Source organism: Saccostrea echinata, unplaced genomic scaffold (genome assembly GCF_033153115.1).
Source record: "Saccostrea echinata isolate AGI-Se365-2 ecotype Australia unplaced genomic scaffold, CSIRO_AGI_Sech_v1 ptg000001l, whole genome shotgun sequence".
Classification (NCBI taxonomy): Eukaryota; Metazoa; Mollusca; class Bivalvia; order Ostreida; family Ostreidae; genus Saccostrea; species Saccostrea echinata.
In genome coordinates this window covers 33,937,093-33,958,394 of record NW_026889750.1, presented here as the reverse complement: position 1 = coordinate 33,958,394, position 21,302 = coordinate 33,937,093, and the positions used below count along the sequence as shown (strand labels likewise).

Below are 21,302 nucleotides of genomic sequence, written 5' to 3'. Positions count from 1 at the left end.
TATGTACAGGTCATGTCATGTGTAGTTCTGTAAATAAAATATTTAATAAATAATTCACAGACAAACAAACATACACAAACATCACACAAAACACTGAATTTTCTGGCTAAGGGAAATAACTCCATTTTCCTCATAACTTTAAGGATCATAAAATAATCATTTCAGGCATTATATTATGCAACTTCATTATCATAAAATAATTTCCTTTTAACTATAAACATTTCCATTCATAGTATCCAAATGAAATTCTATTTACAACACAAATAGACATCACAATATACACAGACTTCACTAAACACAGATCTTTCCAAATATATGTTATATGAACCTGATCTTTCCTGATCCTTTAAATTCTCAGTCAGTCATAGCTATAATAAATTATCACAAAGTAAGTCTGACTGATTATTGGCAAAATATATTTAAAACTCATAAAAAATCTCACTCACATAACTTTCACACATCATGCTCATAATTAATAATGTTAAAATGTTAATGAACTGACCTGTTTAGTATATTGTCCATAAGTCCATAGGTCTGGTGTAGAAATTGTCAGTAAATTAATTAGGAATTTTGGAGTCAGTAAAAATACACTGCTCACTAGTCTACTAAGGATCTTTTTTGAATGTCTAAAAAATTACTACAATAGTGAGCTTCTCACCAGAGTAGCCAATCAAATACCTGGGTTCACCCATGAATGAATAGCATGCTTGACTTAATGGGAATCACTATGGAAAAGCCTTAGTGTAATAAATATATACAAACGCTCTAACTTGATACTATTTAAAGTATGGAAATACATTATGGACAAAATTAAAACAATAAGTCAATGCTGTATTTTCATTAGATAATATCTTTATTGATAAAAAACACGCGGTCACATAAGCAACAGGCCAACATTGTCCAAAGTGGTAGGAAACAAGATCATTTGTTGCATTTTGCATTTCTCTTTTCTATTTTCACTTTATTCAAACTTTATGGTGGTTTTAGTACTAGTTTGACGTCTTAACTCTTTATGTTAACAGACTAATAGTTAGCCTCAATCCCACTACAAAGAATGACAACCCCACTTGTGAAGAGGATCCCAGGGATTAAAGATCAACTGAATCCCAAACCATCAAAGTCAGGGTAAGAAGAAAATAACACATCGGATTCCAATTCATGTGCTCATCTTAACTTATGTAGACTAAGCCTCCTTTGATCTGAAATATCAGTATCATACCAAGTAATCTACCAAGAGCTTAAATTAACTGCATCCAACTATGCAGGTGACAACAAGGATGGACAGATGCCAAATTGAGGATGATGGCACAATGAAGAAGAGGACCATACAATGGAGATTACTATGCAAGGAAGAGGACATCACAAGGAAGAGGAGGACATCACAAGGAAGAGGAGAACCACACAAGGATGCACATTAGACCTCTTGACTCTTTATGTTTACAGATTAATGGTTAAACAAGTTTCAATCTTGTGGCAGAAAATACATATCACTCTTTAGGAGTCTAGGGAACAGGAACAGAGATCCATTGCAGCCAGCCATGGAAGAAAGGGTAAGTTACAAATCAAATGTGCTAAATCCATTGCTTGTGCTCTTTTACACATGATAATGATTGGGGTCTCTTTTGATGTAAAAATTTTTGTCTTTAAGAAACAGGACAACCAGACCCTTACACTGTCAAAGGTCTGGAAAATTACATCACCTGCCAGCAGCAAGAGTATCTACCAAGAGTTGGTCAACAGTTGAACACACGATGAGGAGGAGTTCATTGCCAGGGTATAGGATCTCCAATATGCCAGCAGCCATTTATTAGTCAAAAGTGGTGAGAAACAAGCTGCATTTGTTGCACTATTAGATTTCTGTTTCCTATTTTCTATCTAATTTGAACACATATTTGATTCTAAACTCTCTGTGTTCACAGAATAATGCTTTGGCAGGCCTTGATTGCAATCTCCCACTGTCTGGTTCAGGAAGAGTTAATCACCAGCCAAAGTAATACTGACAGCCAGAATTGTCCTGGGCCTGCAGGAGATGGTAAGAAGTATGATCCACTCCTTGTGTTCTGTCAATTTATGTCCCTTTTTCTCACTTGTTGAACTCTTTGTACCTTTATTTATTGATCTGTACATACATGTACTCTGTTTACAAACAGGGTACAAGGCTGATCATATGTTAAAAAGTAATTCCTCATGCTGATGGAAAAGTTTGAAGAATACTCATTGATTGCACCCTACTGTAGAAGTGAGGGTAATGTACAAGCTTTACTCAATTCACTCTGAAAGATTCCATAACTTTCTCGAAGTACTTTTGTTCCATTAATCTCTTTATATTCTGTGATAACAGGGAGTTAGGCTAGTCTGGATCTAGTGTTCAAGAGCATTCATGTTTCAACTGGAGTTAGTGACCAAAAAAGTGATGAACCTTTGCCTAACGTAGAAGTAAGACTTGACACATATTTTTTCTTTTCTCTGTTTGAAATTTTATTTTTCTTTGCCATTAGATAAAGTGTTAAAATTCTTTTGTTATTGACTTTCCTTTGTTCTTTGATAACAGAGAGTTGGACTGGCCTTCTACACCAGTCTTAGAAGAACCTGTAGGACAGAAGAATCCAGATTGTGGCTTGACCAGAACACCAAAAGGCAGGATACAGTTTTTACTCCATACTCAAACTTTCTCAGTAGGTCACGAGTCCGTACACAAACTTTCTCAGTAGGTCACCTCATGCTCAAACTTTCTCAGTAGGTCACCCAAGTCCATACACAAACATTCTCAGTATGTCACCTGAGTCTCAATGAATTAAGCACAGGATTTGACAACACATTCATATCACAGAATTCCTACATTTCTTTATAAGACTACAAGTTTTCATGCTTTAAGATGAATTTGATCATTGTGTTTTTTTTCCCTTGTACAAATGCCAAAAATGCCATTGAATTTTTTCAAAATTTCTGAGAACAGAAATTTTCATTTAAACTTCTAAATAAATACTTGTATTGACAATGTAATTCACTAAGTATGAAACATACAAATTTTTAAAAACTTTGGATTCCTGGAAGTAGACTAGTTTTTTAGTGAGACATGTTGTAAACAGCATACTGCAGAATCATTAGATTTCATGGTGGCTCAATATATGTGAAATTAGGAGTGACCCTCATCAACAAATTTTTATCCTCCATGAATTGAAAAAAAGGGATTTCAGAGTCATCTTTTCTTTTGTAAATATGAGAGAATATATGAAATTACATCCCCATGAACCTGAAAAATTAAAACAATCCATGAAAGTTGGCCCGTATGACTTTGAATGATTCTACAGCATATTGTAAGTGTCTGACATTTTGAAAAACATGAAATCAAGAGATATTTAAACAATCAAATAGTTTCTTTGATTACCAGAATAGTGCAGGGTTATTTTCACCCCATGTTTTTTTTTGCCCTTTAAAACTAACAAACTATTTTGCCCCGTTTAAAATTCGCCCAGCCACAGTTCTGTTTAAGAAATCATACTGTCTTCTTGAATTTGCCCTGTCTTAAATTTGTCCACTTGTGAATGGAGCGAACGGAGCGAATAAAACGGAGGCAGATATTTTTCTGTATAAAGTATATTAGTTTTAGGTTTTGTTATTGATAAACATACATGGAATTTGATTTAAGACTATTTTAATCCTATTATAATTTCGGGGTGATAGAAAATTCTCAATATAATATACATATTTTGCTGCTATTTCTCCGAATTGAATCACTGTCGTTACCATTCCTAATTGATTCGTTAGTGATTATGATTGGTTGTTTTAAACAGGAGGAAGAGAGGAATTCCAGACTGACAGGACTCTGAAGGAAGAACAACGGTGAAGGGATGGACTTTGTGAAAAACTTCGACATTTGGACATTATACATCTCGAACTTATGTAATATATATTTGTGTGTCTGAGTGTGTTATGTGTGTGTGTATGAGTTTATAAGGTCCATTGTAAGTTTTGCTTTTGGTAAGCCTTGTAATGGTGTGATATAACCCTTACAGTTTCACATTTTGTTTATGCATTGTTAAAAAATATAATGGCTTTTTATTAACCCGTGTCCCTGTAGTAGCTATTAATAATTCAGAACAGTCACTGTGAGACTGAGAATTTTAAAAAGGATACCTTTTGATGCATGCATGTTTCACACTTCAGGGAGGGGGTGTCTATCATGATCCCTATTATAATTCAGTCCCAATGACACCTTTTGGGATCCCTCTGCAATCACTGCCTGATCCTTGTATGGATCATAAATTTAATAAGCCTAAGATTATGAGATATTTTCATTTCATGCTTCCTAGGAACAGTGTGTGTCAAAGGTGAATTCTGTGTTACGTTAACCTTCAATCAAATATCTGAGTGTTGTATTGGAATTTCATCATCTATATTTTTAGTAAGGGTCAGGATTTTCAGTCCTTTTTCATTTAAACATTTAATCCTTGTCACTTGATACATATAAGGACATGCAAGGGGTTGTGTCTGAACCCTTATGTTAGCACTTTATCCCATTATGAGATTTACATGTATTTTGAAGAGGGGATCTATTCAATGTCATGTGTTATAACTATCATATAACTTAAGAGCATTAAAGTTAAGCAGAAGAAAAAAAAAATCCATACCAAATATGATACTTTCCCCTAGGACCCAGTGCTGGCATGCCAGAGTACAGAATCTGTTTTTTGCCAATTTTTATGCCATGGCTGTGAGAAGGATATGGGCTGTGGTTACCCATGTATACTGAGTTTAACTAGGGCTTATGATGCACCCTTTAATATTACTTCAACAACATGCAACTGAACAATTGAGTAACTGTTAAGTGTTTGATATGTGCATTTGTTGTGCTGTATTTAAGACAATATTATACTGGGAGTTGTGAATCTGAGCTAACTGTAGGAATATAAATAACTGTCCTATTTCTGTGATTTAGTGGTAGGCATATCAAACTTTATACACTTCTGACTGAAAGCTAAGGCATAAAATTACAGTATTTCTGTGATTAAGTGTAGGCATATAAATTGAACTCTAAGCACCATTGGTATTAGTACATATACCATTCTATATTCTTGATAGTGATGCACCTCATCTTGGTACCATTCCCATTCAAACTTCTCTAGTAATCATGCATGTACGTACGTTGGCCGGTGTAGATGTGCACAGTGGGTGCACACTTTTTTTGTTGAAACTAAGCCCTGATTCTGCATCTCTGAGGAGATCACTAGTTTTCATTTGCTCTGGCTTTGTGCTGTATTCTTGTGTTTATTAAACAGAGCATATACATCATATTTCTTAAATGTCAATTTCCACAGAGGAAATTGTGTGCAAAACCTGAGCCAGTGAGGTAACATGTTCATGTAACATGCACTGAAATTTTCGTGGATGCTAAAACGGTGTGTGCATATTATTTTGTGGATTTGAGTTTGTGTCCTTGAAAATTTTCAGTTAGCATGAATATGTTGCCTTTCTGACTTGGGTTCGGAATTCTTATTCAAACCATATCAAACCTGAGGTCATACTTCCCATTCACATGGAAGTAAAATATTGGGGGGTCATGATTCACCTTAAAGTAAGTCACAATGACTTGCATCAATTTAAAGTTTAGCTCTTATTGCTGTTTCATATCATCTAGTAAATTAACCTGTTTGTCTTACTGTAAATGACCTTGTCACTAATTAATGTTGAGGACAGTGTGTGTCTTAGCAAAATTAATTATAAGTCGCAATGACCTCTAAAAATGTACATAAATTGAAGCATATCACTGCAAGTTGATTTTCACTACTGTGAGATCCATTGTATGAACTGATTTCATTCAGCAAGTAACAGGTTTACAGTAATTATATTTTAAAGTATGGGTGTCCTGGATGTGTAGTAGTTAGCTCCTGAATTCTCAGCAAATTGCTATCCAGTTTTGGGATGGCTTATAATTCCCTGAGCAACTATACTCACCAAAACAATGGGCTAAAAAAAGCAGAATGATTATGAGGCCCTCTAGGTAGGGAGTACAGATATAAAATTCATTAGTAAGTGTTGAATGTTTGATGGCCCCATTTGTCCCATTGCTTTGGGGGACTAATTAAAGTATACGATTATAAATATTTGAGTGATGGGATATTGATCTTTAAGCACAATTCTATTCCTGCTATGGGAAAGACAAAGAGTTTACATTACAGTACATATATGGTATTAAGCTTATCAAACTTTATGCATGCTCCGCTGGTGCTGGTGACGGATACTATGCTGTATTCATAATAAGAGTATACCTGGTTTGGATATAAACCAGTCTCATTTGAACATCTCTTGTGTTCTCATATTTCAAATTGGTGTCAACAAGCCCAGCTGGTGCTAATGTGCACACATACTATTTCAAATCTTCCATGAAACTTAATTTATGCCCTGATTTGGCATCATTGGGGCACTTTTCAGAGGACAGTTAGGTAGTTTTCTTTTGCTATGGATTTGTGCTGTTATTAAACAGAGCGTACTAGTATCCTCATATTTCCTGATTGCCAATTTCCACTGTGGAAATTGTGTAAACTATAAAGGATTTGAAGCCTGAGTCAGTGAGGTGACGTTTATGCACTGAGATTTTCCTGGATGCTAAAACGGTGTGTGCTTGTTGTTTTTATGGAATTGATGTGTTCTTGAAAATTTGTAGTTAGCATGAATATGTTAATTGCCTTTCTGACTTGGGTTCAGACTCCTTATTCATACCATATACTAAAGTCAAGGATATAAGACACCCCTTAAATAGGTCCAAGTGATTTACCTCATTCTAGAATTGGATCCTATTACTATTTACTTTCCCATGCTGGATTATAGATATTTTCACTGTAAGACTTGCATATTGGAGCCTGTTTTAGAGAATCTTTGGGTTAGTGTGTATATCTACCTAATTGTAGGTCACAATGACCTGGTTATTATGCCATGAGATACTATTATAGCAAGACCTTTTGGGTCTTTGACGATTGATGCATTTGAGGACATTGGACTTTTTGTTGCATTCATTGAATCAGTTATGTAATGACCTACTGCTCTTAAGAATATGCTTATCTATAAATAATGTTTAATGTATTCATATTACTTGTGCAGTGATCTACAAACTTACCGGTGATTATTCTTAGGATAATTGAATTATAAATAACTTGATATTGAGGACAACGTAACACAACCAAATTGTAGGTCACTGTGACCTTCAGAAATACATGTACAGTCATGATTATTGATTTACATTACACTAGAGACCATTGTAATTTGTTAAACAAGTGTCAATTTTGTTTGTTTAACATCCCTTCAAGAATTTTTCACTCATATTGAGAGTCAGACACCACCACTTGCCAGTGGAGAGCTGCAAATTTAGACCTGCACTTAATTAGCACTCAGGGCCACTGAGCAGTGATGAATCTTTTTCATGCCAGCATCAACTACTGTGACAGGGACCTCTGTTCATATGGACCAATCTCCACATCCCACAGTGGGATTCAAACCCGTAACATAAGGATCAACTCCTTACTCCGTGACTCTAGAGCAGATGCTCTAACTACTGTGCCACATGGACCACAAGTATCAGTTTAAAAGAAGCTAACACTCTTAGTAATGGATGTATATACAGTGTATGGTGGTTAGTTGCACTCCCTTTAATCACCAGTGCTACCCAGGGTTGGGATGGTGGGAGGGGTTGTAAGAGGATGTGGGGTACAATGTAACACATCATCATCATTTTGGAGAGTGTATTGGCTTAGGCTTCCTGTCACATAAAGGAACACTTTATACTTTAATCAACATTTGTACATGCCATTGAGAAAGTCAAGTAACTGCATGCTGAGTATTTGTTGTGTGCACTTGTTGAACTGCATTGTAAACTTTTAAGATTGAATTTGTGTAAACTATTAAGGATTTGAAGCCTGAGTCAGTGAGATGACATGTTTATGCACTGAAATTTTCCTGGATGCTAAAACGGTGTGTGCTTATTGTTTTTATGGAATTGATGTGTTCTTGAAAATTTGTAGTTAGCATGAATATGTTGCCTTTCTGACTTGGGTTTAGAATTCTTATGCATACCCTAAAGTAGCTAGCAGTACTAGGTCACAATGACTTACCTCTTTCTAGAAATCGCTCTTATTGCTGCTTGATCCTATTTTGGGTTATTATATCATTTCCATTGAAGACCAGCTGTTTCTTAAAGAATCCTGGGGATATTGTGTACAAATATAAACTTACAAAAAGCATAATAATACCTATTTGTAGGTCACAATGACCTGATTATTATGCCATGAGATACTATAATAGCAAGGTCTTTGATTTTTGACAGTTGATGCATTTGAGGGCATTAGGCTTTTTGTTGCAATCATTGATTCGGTTATGAAATATGACCTACTGCACTGTAGAATACTCTTAACTATGAATACATGTAATTAATGTTTAATCTGTTCATATTACTTGTGCAGTGATCTATACATACTAATTCCTGCAATAATTGATTTATTAATTCATTTGATGTTGAAGAAAGTGAGTTAAAATGTAATTATAGGTCACTGTGACCTTAAGAAATACATATACTGCAAATGTCCTTTTTTCCATGGTGTTACAATACTGCAGAATAAGAAGTTGGTTCAGTCGGTGGGTAGAAGATTACTCAAATTTCTTGGATTGCCTTTGTATATCTTAGATTTTCATCAAAAATGCATTTATAGCGACCATTGTAATTTGTTTAGCAAGTATCAAGTTAACAGAAACTATATTTTCAGTAATGGATGATGTAGTGGTTAAGTTGTAATCCCTTACTTTAAATCTCACCTGTACTACCCAATATGGTGGGAGGGTTGTTAGAGGATGTGGGATACAATGTAACACAGCAGCATCATTTTGGAGGGTGGACTTTGGCTTCTTTTCACAATAATTTGAGGAACAGTCTTCATACTTTAAATCAACATCTGTGCCATTGAAAATGTCAGATAACTACGTTCAGTATTTTGTTGTATACATTTACATTTTGCAATGAGGGAGGATTGGGGTGCATAGAGGATCAAATTACATGTAAGCTAAAGGTTTACATTACAGTATTTCTATATGTGCAAATACTTCTTCATATCCGTAAAAATGAGTGTGCCTTTTGTGATGGTATCTGGAGTCCCATTTGAATATCTTGATAGTAGTTTACATATTTGCTGTCAATGTTATGAGTGGATGCTAGCTTGTATACACATTATTTTGAATCTTTGTTGTAGTCATGTACATGTATGAACTGATAGGGTTTAACTTCTTTTAGAACATTAGTATAATTAAGTTTTCATTTGCTTGGCCGGAGACTATTCTGCATTCTGATGTTTACCATTTATTTAACAGACATTTATATATTGCCATTTTCCACTGTGGAAATAATGTGTGCAATTAAGGATTGGATCTTATGATCCAGCCTAGTATATTTCAGACTTTGTGAATTTTGCTTTGTCTTTACTAAAATTTGATTTAGCATGCTGTACTCAATCCTGTTAATATAGAATTGAGAGTATAAAATAGTTTAATTTCCCCTTTATCTTAATTAAACTTTATAAATTTATAACCTAAATCCCTTATCAGATGATGCATCTAGAAAGTTACGGGACTATTTGGCACCCTTATTTAGGTCACTATGACCTCATTTTAATGTCGGCTTACTTTTCTGTTTGCCCCCTCCCTTTTATTCCTTTCATTTTCACAAATGTTGTCACATGAAGCATTGACCATTACAGCCTAGTTGAAGGTTAAGGTGACCTCCAGAGTATATATATATAGCTGCATGAGTCTCATATGTTAGTGGACTGCCTCATGTAAGTGAACATTGATATACATACCATCTTACTGATTCTGGACTACAGTCCATGTGTACAGCATCTTTATTGCTTAAGGTTTTGCCAAAGGTCAAGATGTCCAAAATTTATTTTTACAATAGTTCCAAAACTATGTGAGGTATAAGGTTAAAACTTTTACAGTTTATAAATATATCATTGATTGGGTGGGAGTTCTGTGGCGATTAGCACACTTTCTTTTCAGTGATGCTGCCTTCCATAAGTTTGATTTGCGGGTGGGATATGGGAATGATCATATTTAAAGTGTGAGTGATTGTGTGGGTGTGTATTGGAATATATTGCATGTTTTGAAATTTACTTTGATTTATTTCAGATATGACAAACTGTATTACTTAATATCGAATTGTAACTTTTTGTTTTATATTATTTAATATTAAATTGTTAATTCTTATTCCTTGGCATTACAAACTACAGAATATAAAAGGACTAGCATTTTTTTTGTTTCTGTATATTTGTTTTATCATATTTAGAATATTTTTGTCAATTTGTGTGCATGATCAGAAGTGCCTTGTGTGTTCTTTTTAAGGAGGGATTCTTGTTGGGTTTCTGACTAAATTAAATATTCAAAGTATATTTTCTAATATGTGTTGCATATTAAGATGGTAAACCGAGTTTGAGTTCTAGCAGCTACAGTATATAGGGATAATATTTTTGGCAGAACTGCGATGTATGAAAATATCATAACTATAAAACAACAAATTTAGTTAAAATTTTTAAACAGTAAAAGACCAAAATAAATTCTTTAAAGTGGCTGAAATTAATAATATGGACTGAAGTTTTAAAATATATCAAATAAAAAAGATTTTCTAGATAAACTACAATCTTGTTAGCTTTTGAAAGCTTACAATCTAAGAACAGATTTGAGCAAAAAATCATTAAGAATTGATTTTTCTCTCTTATTAAACAGTTAAAACATTTTGTGTTTGTATCATTTTCTATCTTTTAATTATATGACTTCTTCACCATATGTGAAAATGAGAAAAATTTAAATAAAGGAAACATATAAAAATAACTAATATTTCATAAAAAAAAATTTAAGATAAATAGAGGGAATTAGGGTTAGCCAATATCTATTTTAGTTAAATTATTTTAATCATAATTTGGTAGTATCATAGACCCTATTTGATAATATCATCTTTTTATGCAAAAAAAAAATTAAATATTTTGAAATAGAAGAACATGTATAGGCATCGCCTGATTGGCAATAGTATTTTTTCTTAATGTCAAGGAAAAAGATAACGACCTTGACCAGATGTTGCACCTGAACTAAAACGGTCAAATTTAATCCGTGATTGAAGTGATACTGTCTTCTTAAATTTGTGAAAATTTCATTAAATTTAAATATGATAAATGTTAGAAGAATCCCTCCTTAATGTTTCTTTTGTAGAATAAAAAAATCAGCTTTGTATTGTGATTAATTAATAATCATTTAAATGTAGGACATGTACTTATCAATTGTTTTATGTATAATATTTGTAAAATATATTATATAATGTTTGTATGATATATTATGATGTTGTAACATGGGATTATATTTTATATGTCTTATTTTTTCCCTCATTTTTCCTTAGATTACTTGTTTGCTCAAAAGACAGTTTGAGCATCAAATTTTCTAATCCCCCCTCCCCTCAAACCTAATACAATGTACACTTGATACATCTTAAGGCCTTTTGAGGTAATAATATTAATAATAATTTTCTATTTTCATAAGAGTTTAACCCTTGATCTTTGTCACAGTGTCAAAGATCAAGGGTTAAACTCTTATGAAAATAGGAAATTATTGTCTTTTCTAATATCTCAGGAAACTTTACCTTGACATTAATCAAATTTGATACACATGTACCCTTTAAGAGTAGATTTGAGGTTACAAGATTAAAGGTCAAGGCTCAGACAAATCTGGACAAAGGATGATTTTTTCAGCTTAATTTAAAATAATCATTTTCTTGACAGACATCAAATTTTGTAAACTGGTACTTTCTAAGCAGTAAATGACTAGCTCCTATTGACTTTGAGATCACAAGTGCAAAGGTTAACGTCAAACTTCTGTGACACAGAAAGTCATTATCTTGACAGATATCAAACTTGAACCCTATTGATGTCAAATTTTACATTTTAAATACGTACCACATTGGGTGTATGCTTAAAAACATTTGTCCTGTCTAATTCTCTCATATATGCCAGGTTCTTTTGAAGGTTCCATAAATAGAAAATTGCTCCCATATTCAATTAATGGTCTGCAACCATTCATATCATAACCCTTGCATTTGCCATGGATGTGATTTTTACCTCTATTTTTTTCTGGAGTGGCATCTGAACCATTGTGTTAATTTTGTGAATTTATACAAAACATTTTATTGTGTTTTCTCTTTTGCATGTGAATTATGTACTGAACATGATATTAAAGCTTAGTGTGTGGATTTATGCTAGCTGTTTGTTTTTTAGTGTGCTTTATCTGGTGTTAATGTAATTTGTCTTAGATGTAAAAGTGATTAGGAAAAAAAATTAGGCTTATATTTCCTGTTATGAGGAGCAATATATAAACTAAAGGCATTGCACATATTTTGCATCAATGATTGCAGTCTGGTACATGTTCAGATGAGGCTGTGTCTGACCCACGGCACATTATAATACCATGCTTAAGTGAACATGGTTCACAGCTTAGATTGCCACATGATGCAGTGTTTAAGCTTACCTTATATTTGAAATGCACCTATTGAAATTTAGTCCGGTACTTTGGTGGTTTGAATGCTCATTTAACCAATATTTTATGTATTCTTTAATTTACTAAATAATAATTAATGCTTGGGGATATTGTGTACCTACACCAAACTTGCATGTAACATATACATGCATCATAAGGTGGTTAGTCTTATTCATGCTTTGAATGTCATGTGTACATGTTATACTTAAATGGCTGGTAAAGGACGGTACTTACAGCTGGTTGTATTTATTTATAAGTGATAGACAAACCAAATCTGCACTCATAGTTTCATCTTTAGATGCCGAGCATGATGCTTGGATAATGCATTGTACAAAATTTTGAGATTCAGTGACATGGGTTAATGACATTTTCATTGTTCCTAGCTAGTTTATACCAACCAAATTTGCACATTTAAGGAATGCTTAATTATTTATTCAGAATGTTCATCTTCAATTTTGTGTTGATTTTGTGATTTATGAATGTTGTCCATTAAAATATAGATTGTAAAATAATCAGTGTTGTTTTAATAAATCTTTTGTGCATTTTAAATGTGTTTTTTGTGAGATAAGAAGCAAAAATATAATCAGTTACAGGTAACTTCAAAATTGCACTGCATAAAAGCTGGGAGGATCTTAGGACCCACAATATAAGGAAGTGTCCACTTGACATATTTCTCTCAAAAAATAGAAGAATTTGCATAGATCCTGTGCTTAATGCTTGAATAAATTGTCTATCAATTTTTAAAAAGATTTTTTTTCTCAAATTGAAAAAAAAAATCAAGAACAGTATGGTACTATCATTCATGTTGATATTCAAGCTTCATCATTGAGGTTGATTCAAATTTATTCAAATAATGGTTCACAGTCTAAGGGAGGGGGCACAACTGGGGACGAAAATTTAAGATAGGAAAAATAGAAACTTAAAAAAAGATTTGAAAAATAGGGCCACTGTTACATTAAAATAATTTTGAACAAACAAATCCATGTTGTGGAGGATTCAAATGATGTGGCCTTACCTTAATTTTAAGATGATTTTAAGGAACTTAAATCTTTACTTCTTGGGGATATCTGCGTACAAGTATATGACTAATTATGGAACTGCTGGTTTTATATATAAAGTTTTTCATATATTCTTTCCGTAACCTTAACCCTTTATTTAGCTCACTGTAATCATTTGGGTCCATGATTTGAACAAATTTGAATCTACAGTTCAAGGTGATACTTGGATATTGATATCATTCAGACCCACAGTGATGGACATCTGCAGATCTAAAAAGGGGTACCAAGACCCCCCTCTCATACCCCCCTCCCCAACCTGAATTTTCAGTTTTTTAAATTTATGAAGAATTTGTATTATATACAAATGTGATCAGGAAAGCTGCTTGTCCAATAGGACTGTTTTATGATTTTTTTTACTTGTCAATTTTTTCAGGCACATATAATTGTCTTCTTCTTAATTTGTTTTGTCTTCTCCCCTTCCACATTTGAAAAAAAAGTTGTTATTTACCCCTCCAATGTTCCTTCAGAAAAGGGGATAAAAAAATCATCAAATAGTATAGAAGTATAGTATACACTGCACACCCTCACAAAAAATATATATACATGTATATATATAAAAAATACAAAGAGAAAACTGCGCTCAAATGAAGAATATGTTAGACTCCCTAATACAGTAAAGATCAAACCTGTCAATACCAAACCTGTTAATATAAAGGTTCTTCTCTATTTATACCAGTGATATATATATATATTTATTACATTTTCAACAGTGAAATACTGTGATTTATTTATTGAATAAAAGTGATATTCTCTCACAGTGTGAAAGGATACCAAAAATGATATTCTCTCACAATGTGAAAGGATATCAAAGTAAGTAAAAAATAATTGCTGGCCTGTCATAAGATAGAAATAGTAAGTAAGCATCTTGATAGAGCTAAAACTGCAAATTTCTTCCCAAATATGTTGCTAAAATCCTTGCTATGTATTGTTGTCAATCACACAACTTCTAAGCTATGACGTCTCAACCGTTCAACTATGACGTCAAGCCTATGACACTGTGTTAAGAAAAGACAGAGGCAAAGGGAAAATCAAAGAAAATACAGAAAATTCAATGTTTTGTAGATGAATATGGAATTTATTTCACTCGTGAGACAGGATTTTTTGATATTTTCACTCGTGTATCGCACTCGTGAAAATATCAAAAAATCCTGTCCCACTCGTGAAATAAATTCCATATTCATCTACAAAACATTGAATATCCTCTATATATATATATATATATATATATATATATATATATATATATATATATATATATATATATATATATATATATATATATATAATATATATATATATATATATACTTCTCTGTACATATGTATATCATATAAGGAATTTTTATTTCTTTCCCAAAATTTTAAGTATATACTTTTTCAGACAATTTTAAATATCATAATTATACCCTTTTTTATGTCCCCGTATCGAATTTGGGGTATATAGTTTTTGTCCTGTCCGTCTGTTTGTCTGTTAGTCCGCAAAAACTTTAACATTGCCCATAACTTTTGATTTGCTTGGAACTATGGCTTTCATATTTCACATGTGTATTCCTTGTGACAAGACCTTTCTTTGTGTATCATCATATTTGACCTTTTGACCTTGACATTGGAGTTTGACCCAGTTTTGCCAAATTTTATCGAACTTTAACCTTGGCCATAACTTTTGAACGGTTGGTGCAAGGGCTTTCACACTTCACATGTATAATCCTTGTGACAAGGCCTTCCTTTGGATGCGAAAAACGTTGACCTTCTGACCCTGACCTAGGAGTTTGACCTACTTTCGAAAAACTTTAACCTTAGCCATAACCTTTGCCATGACTTTTGAACGGTTGGTGCTAGAGCTTTCATACTTTATATATGTAATCTTTGTGACAAAACCTTCCTTTGGATACGAACAAATTTGACCTTTTGACCTTGACCTTGGAGTTTGACATATTTTTAGAAAACTTTATCCTTGGCCATAACTTTGATCGGTTGGTGCTAGGGCTTTCATACTTCTCATCTTTAATCCTTGTGACAAGACCTTCCTTTGGATGCCAACAACTTTTACCCTTTGACCTTGACCTTGGAGTTTAACCTTTTTTTGGAAAACTTTAACCTCATACATAACTTTTGATCATTTGGTTCTAGGGTTTTCATATTTAACATGTCTACTCCTTGTGACAAGAACTTCCTTTGGATAACAACAATTGTAATCCATTGACCATCACCTTGGAGTTTGATCTACTTTTGAAAAACTTTAACCTTGGCCATAACTTTTGAACGATTGGTGCTACGGCTTTTATATTTCACATGTGTATACCTTGTGACAAGGCCTTTCCTTGGGCACCATTAAATTTAACCTTGACCTTATCCATATCCATTCAATGGTTGCTGCTTAGACTTTCATATTTCACAGGTATATTTCTCGAGACAAGGCCTTACTTTGGGTACCAACATATTTTATTTGCATTTGAGAAAGTTTAATCTTTGTTATGAGTTAGCATACGGGGGCATCAGTGTTTCACAAGCACTTCTTGTTTTTTATTGCTAATTGTGAACAATACTTCTAATTTGTGCATTTAGTAAATTACTTTAAAAAAAATAATCAGATACAAAAAATAATGAAAACTAAAAAAGTGTACATTGTACCTCTTTGATGTGGTCATTGTTTTATTTTCACATTAAAGTTTTAGATGAGAATTAAATCTATATCTTTGGTTTTATTAATATACACGTGGTTTTAATAAGCGACAGACGAACTTGTTTAGATGAATCCCTGCGCCAGATAGAACTAAATTATATTGAGCCAAACAGCGACCAAATGTAACTATGTCAAATAGAAACGTTTACTAGAACAGTCATGTTGCATGATGTGTATAAGTTTCTGAGTTTAGTTACTCAAACCAGAGAAATTACTTGGCTTTTATGAACTGAAAATTTATTCATTCATTCAAAATAGAGAATGTTGAACATGTTTAAAAATGATAAATAAATAAAAATAATTGACAGTTTGGTAACTTATACTGTATTTAAAAGGAGCTTGGTAACAGGCTGGGATATTGTGTGTGTTGCGTGTTTTATTACATTTTCAACAATGAAATACTGTGTTTTATTACATTTTCAACAGTGAAATACTGTAATTTATTTGCTGAATAAAAGTGATATTCTGACACAGTGTGAAAGGATATCAAAATGGTATTCTCACAGTGTGAGAATATCAGAAGTGCGGCAAAACTTACGATTTTCCTTCCATTCACGAAGAGAGTTTTTTAAAAAAATCCCTGGTCCGTTATAAGATAGAGTTAATGAGCCATCCTGACAGAGACTAATAGTTATACTGCCAAAGTTTTTCTCAATATGTCGTTAAAAATCCATGTTTACAATGTTTTTCAATCTGGCAATCGTTTAGCTATGACGTATCAACCGCTCAACTATGACGTCACAGGATTTTTTGATATTTTCACTCGTGCTTCGCACTCGTGAAAATATAAAAAAAAATCCCGTCCCACTCGTGAAATAAATTTCATATTCATCTACAAAACATTGAATATCCTCTATGTATCTCTATCTGAATAAGATGATTTAAAGTTGCATAATGAGTCAAAACCATGTGTTTCTTTTAAGAAAATTGTATCACAAAACAAAAGATTTCTGTGAAATATGAATATAGCGAAGTTTTGGCAACTCAACTGCACTGTAAAGCAAGAAAAAAGCTGCAAATTGTAAGTGCCGGAAAAACAAATGTTGTATCTCTCGCTTTGTTTTTATCGTCAATGTCCACAATGTCAAGGTCATGCGTCCTTTATTTTTAGCGTGAAACTTTTAAACAACATTAAATTGGAGCAAGCAGAAGTGAGAAATAAGTTTTGATCATCTTGTATGAAAATTCTCGCCCATCCGACATTTATATCTATGGAATTGAAACCATGGTAAATTTTTCAACTTTTCAGCGCATGCGTACAATAAAGAGGAAGAAGTGAATCAATATTTTTGTGTTGGGTTATACAAAGATTTTTTTTACTTTTATTTTTCTCCATTAAATTAGATTTTTTAGGTTCTGAAACCTGTAACTTTCTGAAACCTAATACTTTCAAGAACTGAACAAAATTTGCATGTGTCATGCAAAAATTCTACTGTTATCAATTTTCCCGTTTGTCCGTCACAGTGTCACTTTAAATCAAAAACTGTTTATATAGTTTTCTTTAATACCGTATTTCTATGTACCTTTGTGTAATGTGCATAGAAATACAATATTTAAAAAAAAAAGGCAGGTGATAGTAGAATATAACTACATAAATTAGGAAACTCGTTTGTCGTACAGTTTAGTTGTCATAATTATCATAATAAACAAAAGACTTGAAAATTGTTTATTTACAGTGCAGTAAATAGTAGAGTGAGTTCACCATGCATTGGACACAAACCTTGCTTCGGACAACTAATTTGCATCAAACCTGATAAAACCGAAGATTTAAACTTTTTGATGATCAAGTTTACGATAATGGCCGTATTTGACATCAACAGGGGGTAAGCAGTATTTTATGATTTTCCAAATTTAGAGGTTTCTTTCCTTCATTTGACTTCATGGGAACAGTCATACTATGTTCCCAGAATTTTAAATTTGCTACCAAAATTTATATTTTAATAAAAATTTGTGGGAAGACACTACTATATAATCACATTTAGTTTTGAAAGGGGTGGGGTCTCTAGTGAAGTGAAGAGTTAGGTATATCTATCTTTAGGTCAGAGAAAGAGAGGGAGAGCTACAGGGGGAAATAAGAGAGATAGGGAGCTTTCATTCTTTCAAAGTACATGTATTTCTTACTAAACCGTACAAGTATGTCAGCATTTTTTTTTCTCTATCGCTTTTCAAACAACATCTACAATTTAAAAAAAAATATGTTTATCTAGCTTTTCAGTGGCACTGTATTTGTAGGTCAATATTTATTCAAATAGAAAAAAAATTAGACGTTCATTTTTTTTTTAAAGTGAAACACATGCAATTCGGGTAAAGGGAAAAAAAAAGAAATGGTAGCTAATTAAAACAAAAATAATGAAGAATATTAAGAGATGAACATGAAATTTAAAAACAAGACTAGATTGAAATTATTTTCTTCAAATACTTTTTATTAAATATATGAAATGCGCCTTGTATTTTTAAATTAATTTGTTTAAACTGCATAAACTTGTTAACTGACGCACATAGCAACGAAAAGGTTGTCTTTCTTAGTGCATACTATATATGGATTTCATATTAAAATTTGTCTTTTTTGTAACTTTTATCTTCTTTTTCTACTTTGCTGTCCCTTCATTAACTTTTTTTTCATAATATTGTTAAACCAATGTGAATCTTTTAAAAGAATGCTAGCCAAAAAAAAAAAAAGGAAAAGAAAAGAAAAAACGCGTGTGTGAATTGAAATATCTTTAAATCGGTCAAAATCTCCAAATTCGTAAATCGGAAGTATCATGAATCATACATTCATGTGTGGTCTGCCTTAGATTTAGTGATATGACAATATTTACCTCACCAAATACCTTTTAATTTTTTTCTGCTAATCCACGGCTTTCAATCTCAAATTCAAGTTTTACAAAAGTGAAGTCATGTAAGCTTGCCAAAGACTTTTAAAACCACATATATATATATATATATATATATATATATATATATATATATATATATATATATATATATATATATATATATATATATATATATATATATATTATATATCGAACCCCCCCTTCCAAAAAAAACCCTCTAAAGATGGGTACACGAAAATATGGTGTCATGGATAAATCAGTATTGGCCAAGACAATTTTAAGCTAAATCATCATTAATGCAGTTTCATTTATGAAAAAAAAAATTGCATGTATACCATCGAGGTGTGTTTTATCAAAGAAATTTCACAAGGTCAAAGAATGAATGGACAATTCTTTCCATTTTGTCTATAAAAATCTAACCTTTTTTTCGAATTGATTCACAAAATGAAAACATGCTGTTTGCAGATAGAGTAATATAGGTGTTATAAACGAGATTTTAACACTGTGGATGAATATTATTTTTTATCATTATTTTGTCAAATTTTTAGCTAACATTGTTTCTGCATAACTCCATTTTCGTTCTCCAACTATATACAGTAAGCAATTATTTCTGGTCTGTTGATCTTCATAAACAATGTTTAAGTAATGTTTCTTTTTTTTTTTTTTTTTTTTTTTGGATATATCAAAAAGGTAATTTTGATGGACGATAAGGTCAGATAGAAATCGTGAACACGTACCTGTATATATAACAGTGTACTGTATTGATATGGGGGGGGGGGGAGAAAAATTAAGTTATTTTACTTGTGACAAGCGCTACTTTTATTATTAAATTTAAATCAGTGTCGTGTTTAATTTTTTTTAATTTACATGGATGAGTGTAAATACACAAATTAGACCGTGACAATTCACTGCTTTGTGGTTTTGTTTCTTTGTTTTGTTTGTTTGTTTTTTTTAACTCATGTTCATTTCTTTCTGAGTCATATCTTCGGGTGATCTATTGCAAAGCGTTTGCAAAAATTGGGGAAAAATAACTTTTTTTTAACTATTTAACAAACTTCATGTGAACATTTTTGGGGTGCAAAGTGGATGGGAAAATGAACATCTATGACAGGCCCTATGACACCCATGAAACTATTCTACCTATCGACTGGAACTCAGATAAATGTATGCTGAATTAGTCAGCAAAGAGCTTTCCTCCATAGTTTGGATTTGATGTGCATGGATAACCGACTTAGAAGTGAGGTGATTATGCATTGAAAATGCATAATGCATTATTAAAGTCTATTCAGTGTCTGGTATTTGGACTTTAAAGGAAAGAGATGTGCTCAAATCATTATAAATTCATCATAAAAAAATTCAAATTTATACTTTATGTGAATGAGGAGAAAACCAAAGATTTGGCTTAACTTGATGAAGTATTGAAAAATATCCAAAGTAATGATATCTATTTCCACTGAAAGAAATAATCGATTTATTTTCTAGGTGTAAATTAGAATGCTAGTAAACCCCTTTCTTGTGTATGGATAGGAATTAAAATCTATTGAGTTTGTCAATGCGTTCTTAATTCACAAAGAAAATAAGAATAATAGCATTTTTTGTTGATTTGGAATTCAATTGCCGATATCAATACATGAATCACCTTTACATTTAGCAGTTTTTTTTTTCAGTAATTAAAACAAAAAACATTATCCTCATTTATTGAAAAGGGTTTTTTTTTTTTTTCACTGTTGTTCGTAACATGTGGTGGTAACATGAAACAATTCCAGGACAATGCAAAATTAATTTTTACATTTTTTTTAATTATTCAGTATTCCAGTGCAATGATGGCTAGATATTGATTAAGAAAATGAAACATTTATAGAAGATTGATAACTTACTACTATAATTGCTTAAATGTTAATTCACTTTTTGATGAGTCTTCATCTCCAAAAATGATAAATAAAAACAATGTAAAGGCACTCCTAACACAAAAAAATCGTCTTTATTTTTAACTTCAAAAGATTTCTTCTGGCAATTATCGTCGTTGTTTTGTATTAAGTGACACATAATGTCATCATTGTATTTTTGATGTGCCATTAAGTTCAAATATTTATGATAATAAGCGTTGATTGGTGATACGGGATCAATACGATGTTTAAGTAGAGGAGGGAAATGAGGCATGACTGTTGAT

The 21,302-nt window shown here is 32.3% G+C and overlaps 1 protein-coding gene across 1 annotated transcript in view; it reads right to left on the bottom strand.

Moving 5' to 3' along the window:
• Positions 1 to 21,302, bottom strand: part of LOC133190405 (gamma-interferon-inducible lysosomal thiol reductase-like) — a 270,569-nt gene that overhangs the window by 189,559 nt on the left and 59,708 nt on the right. The window lies entirely within an intron of this gene.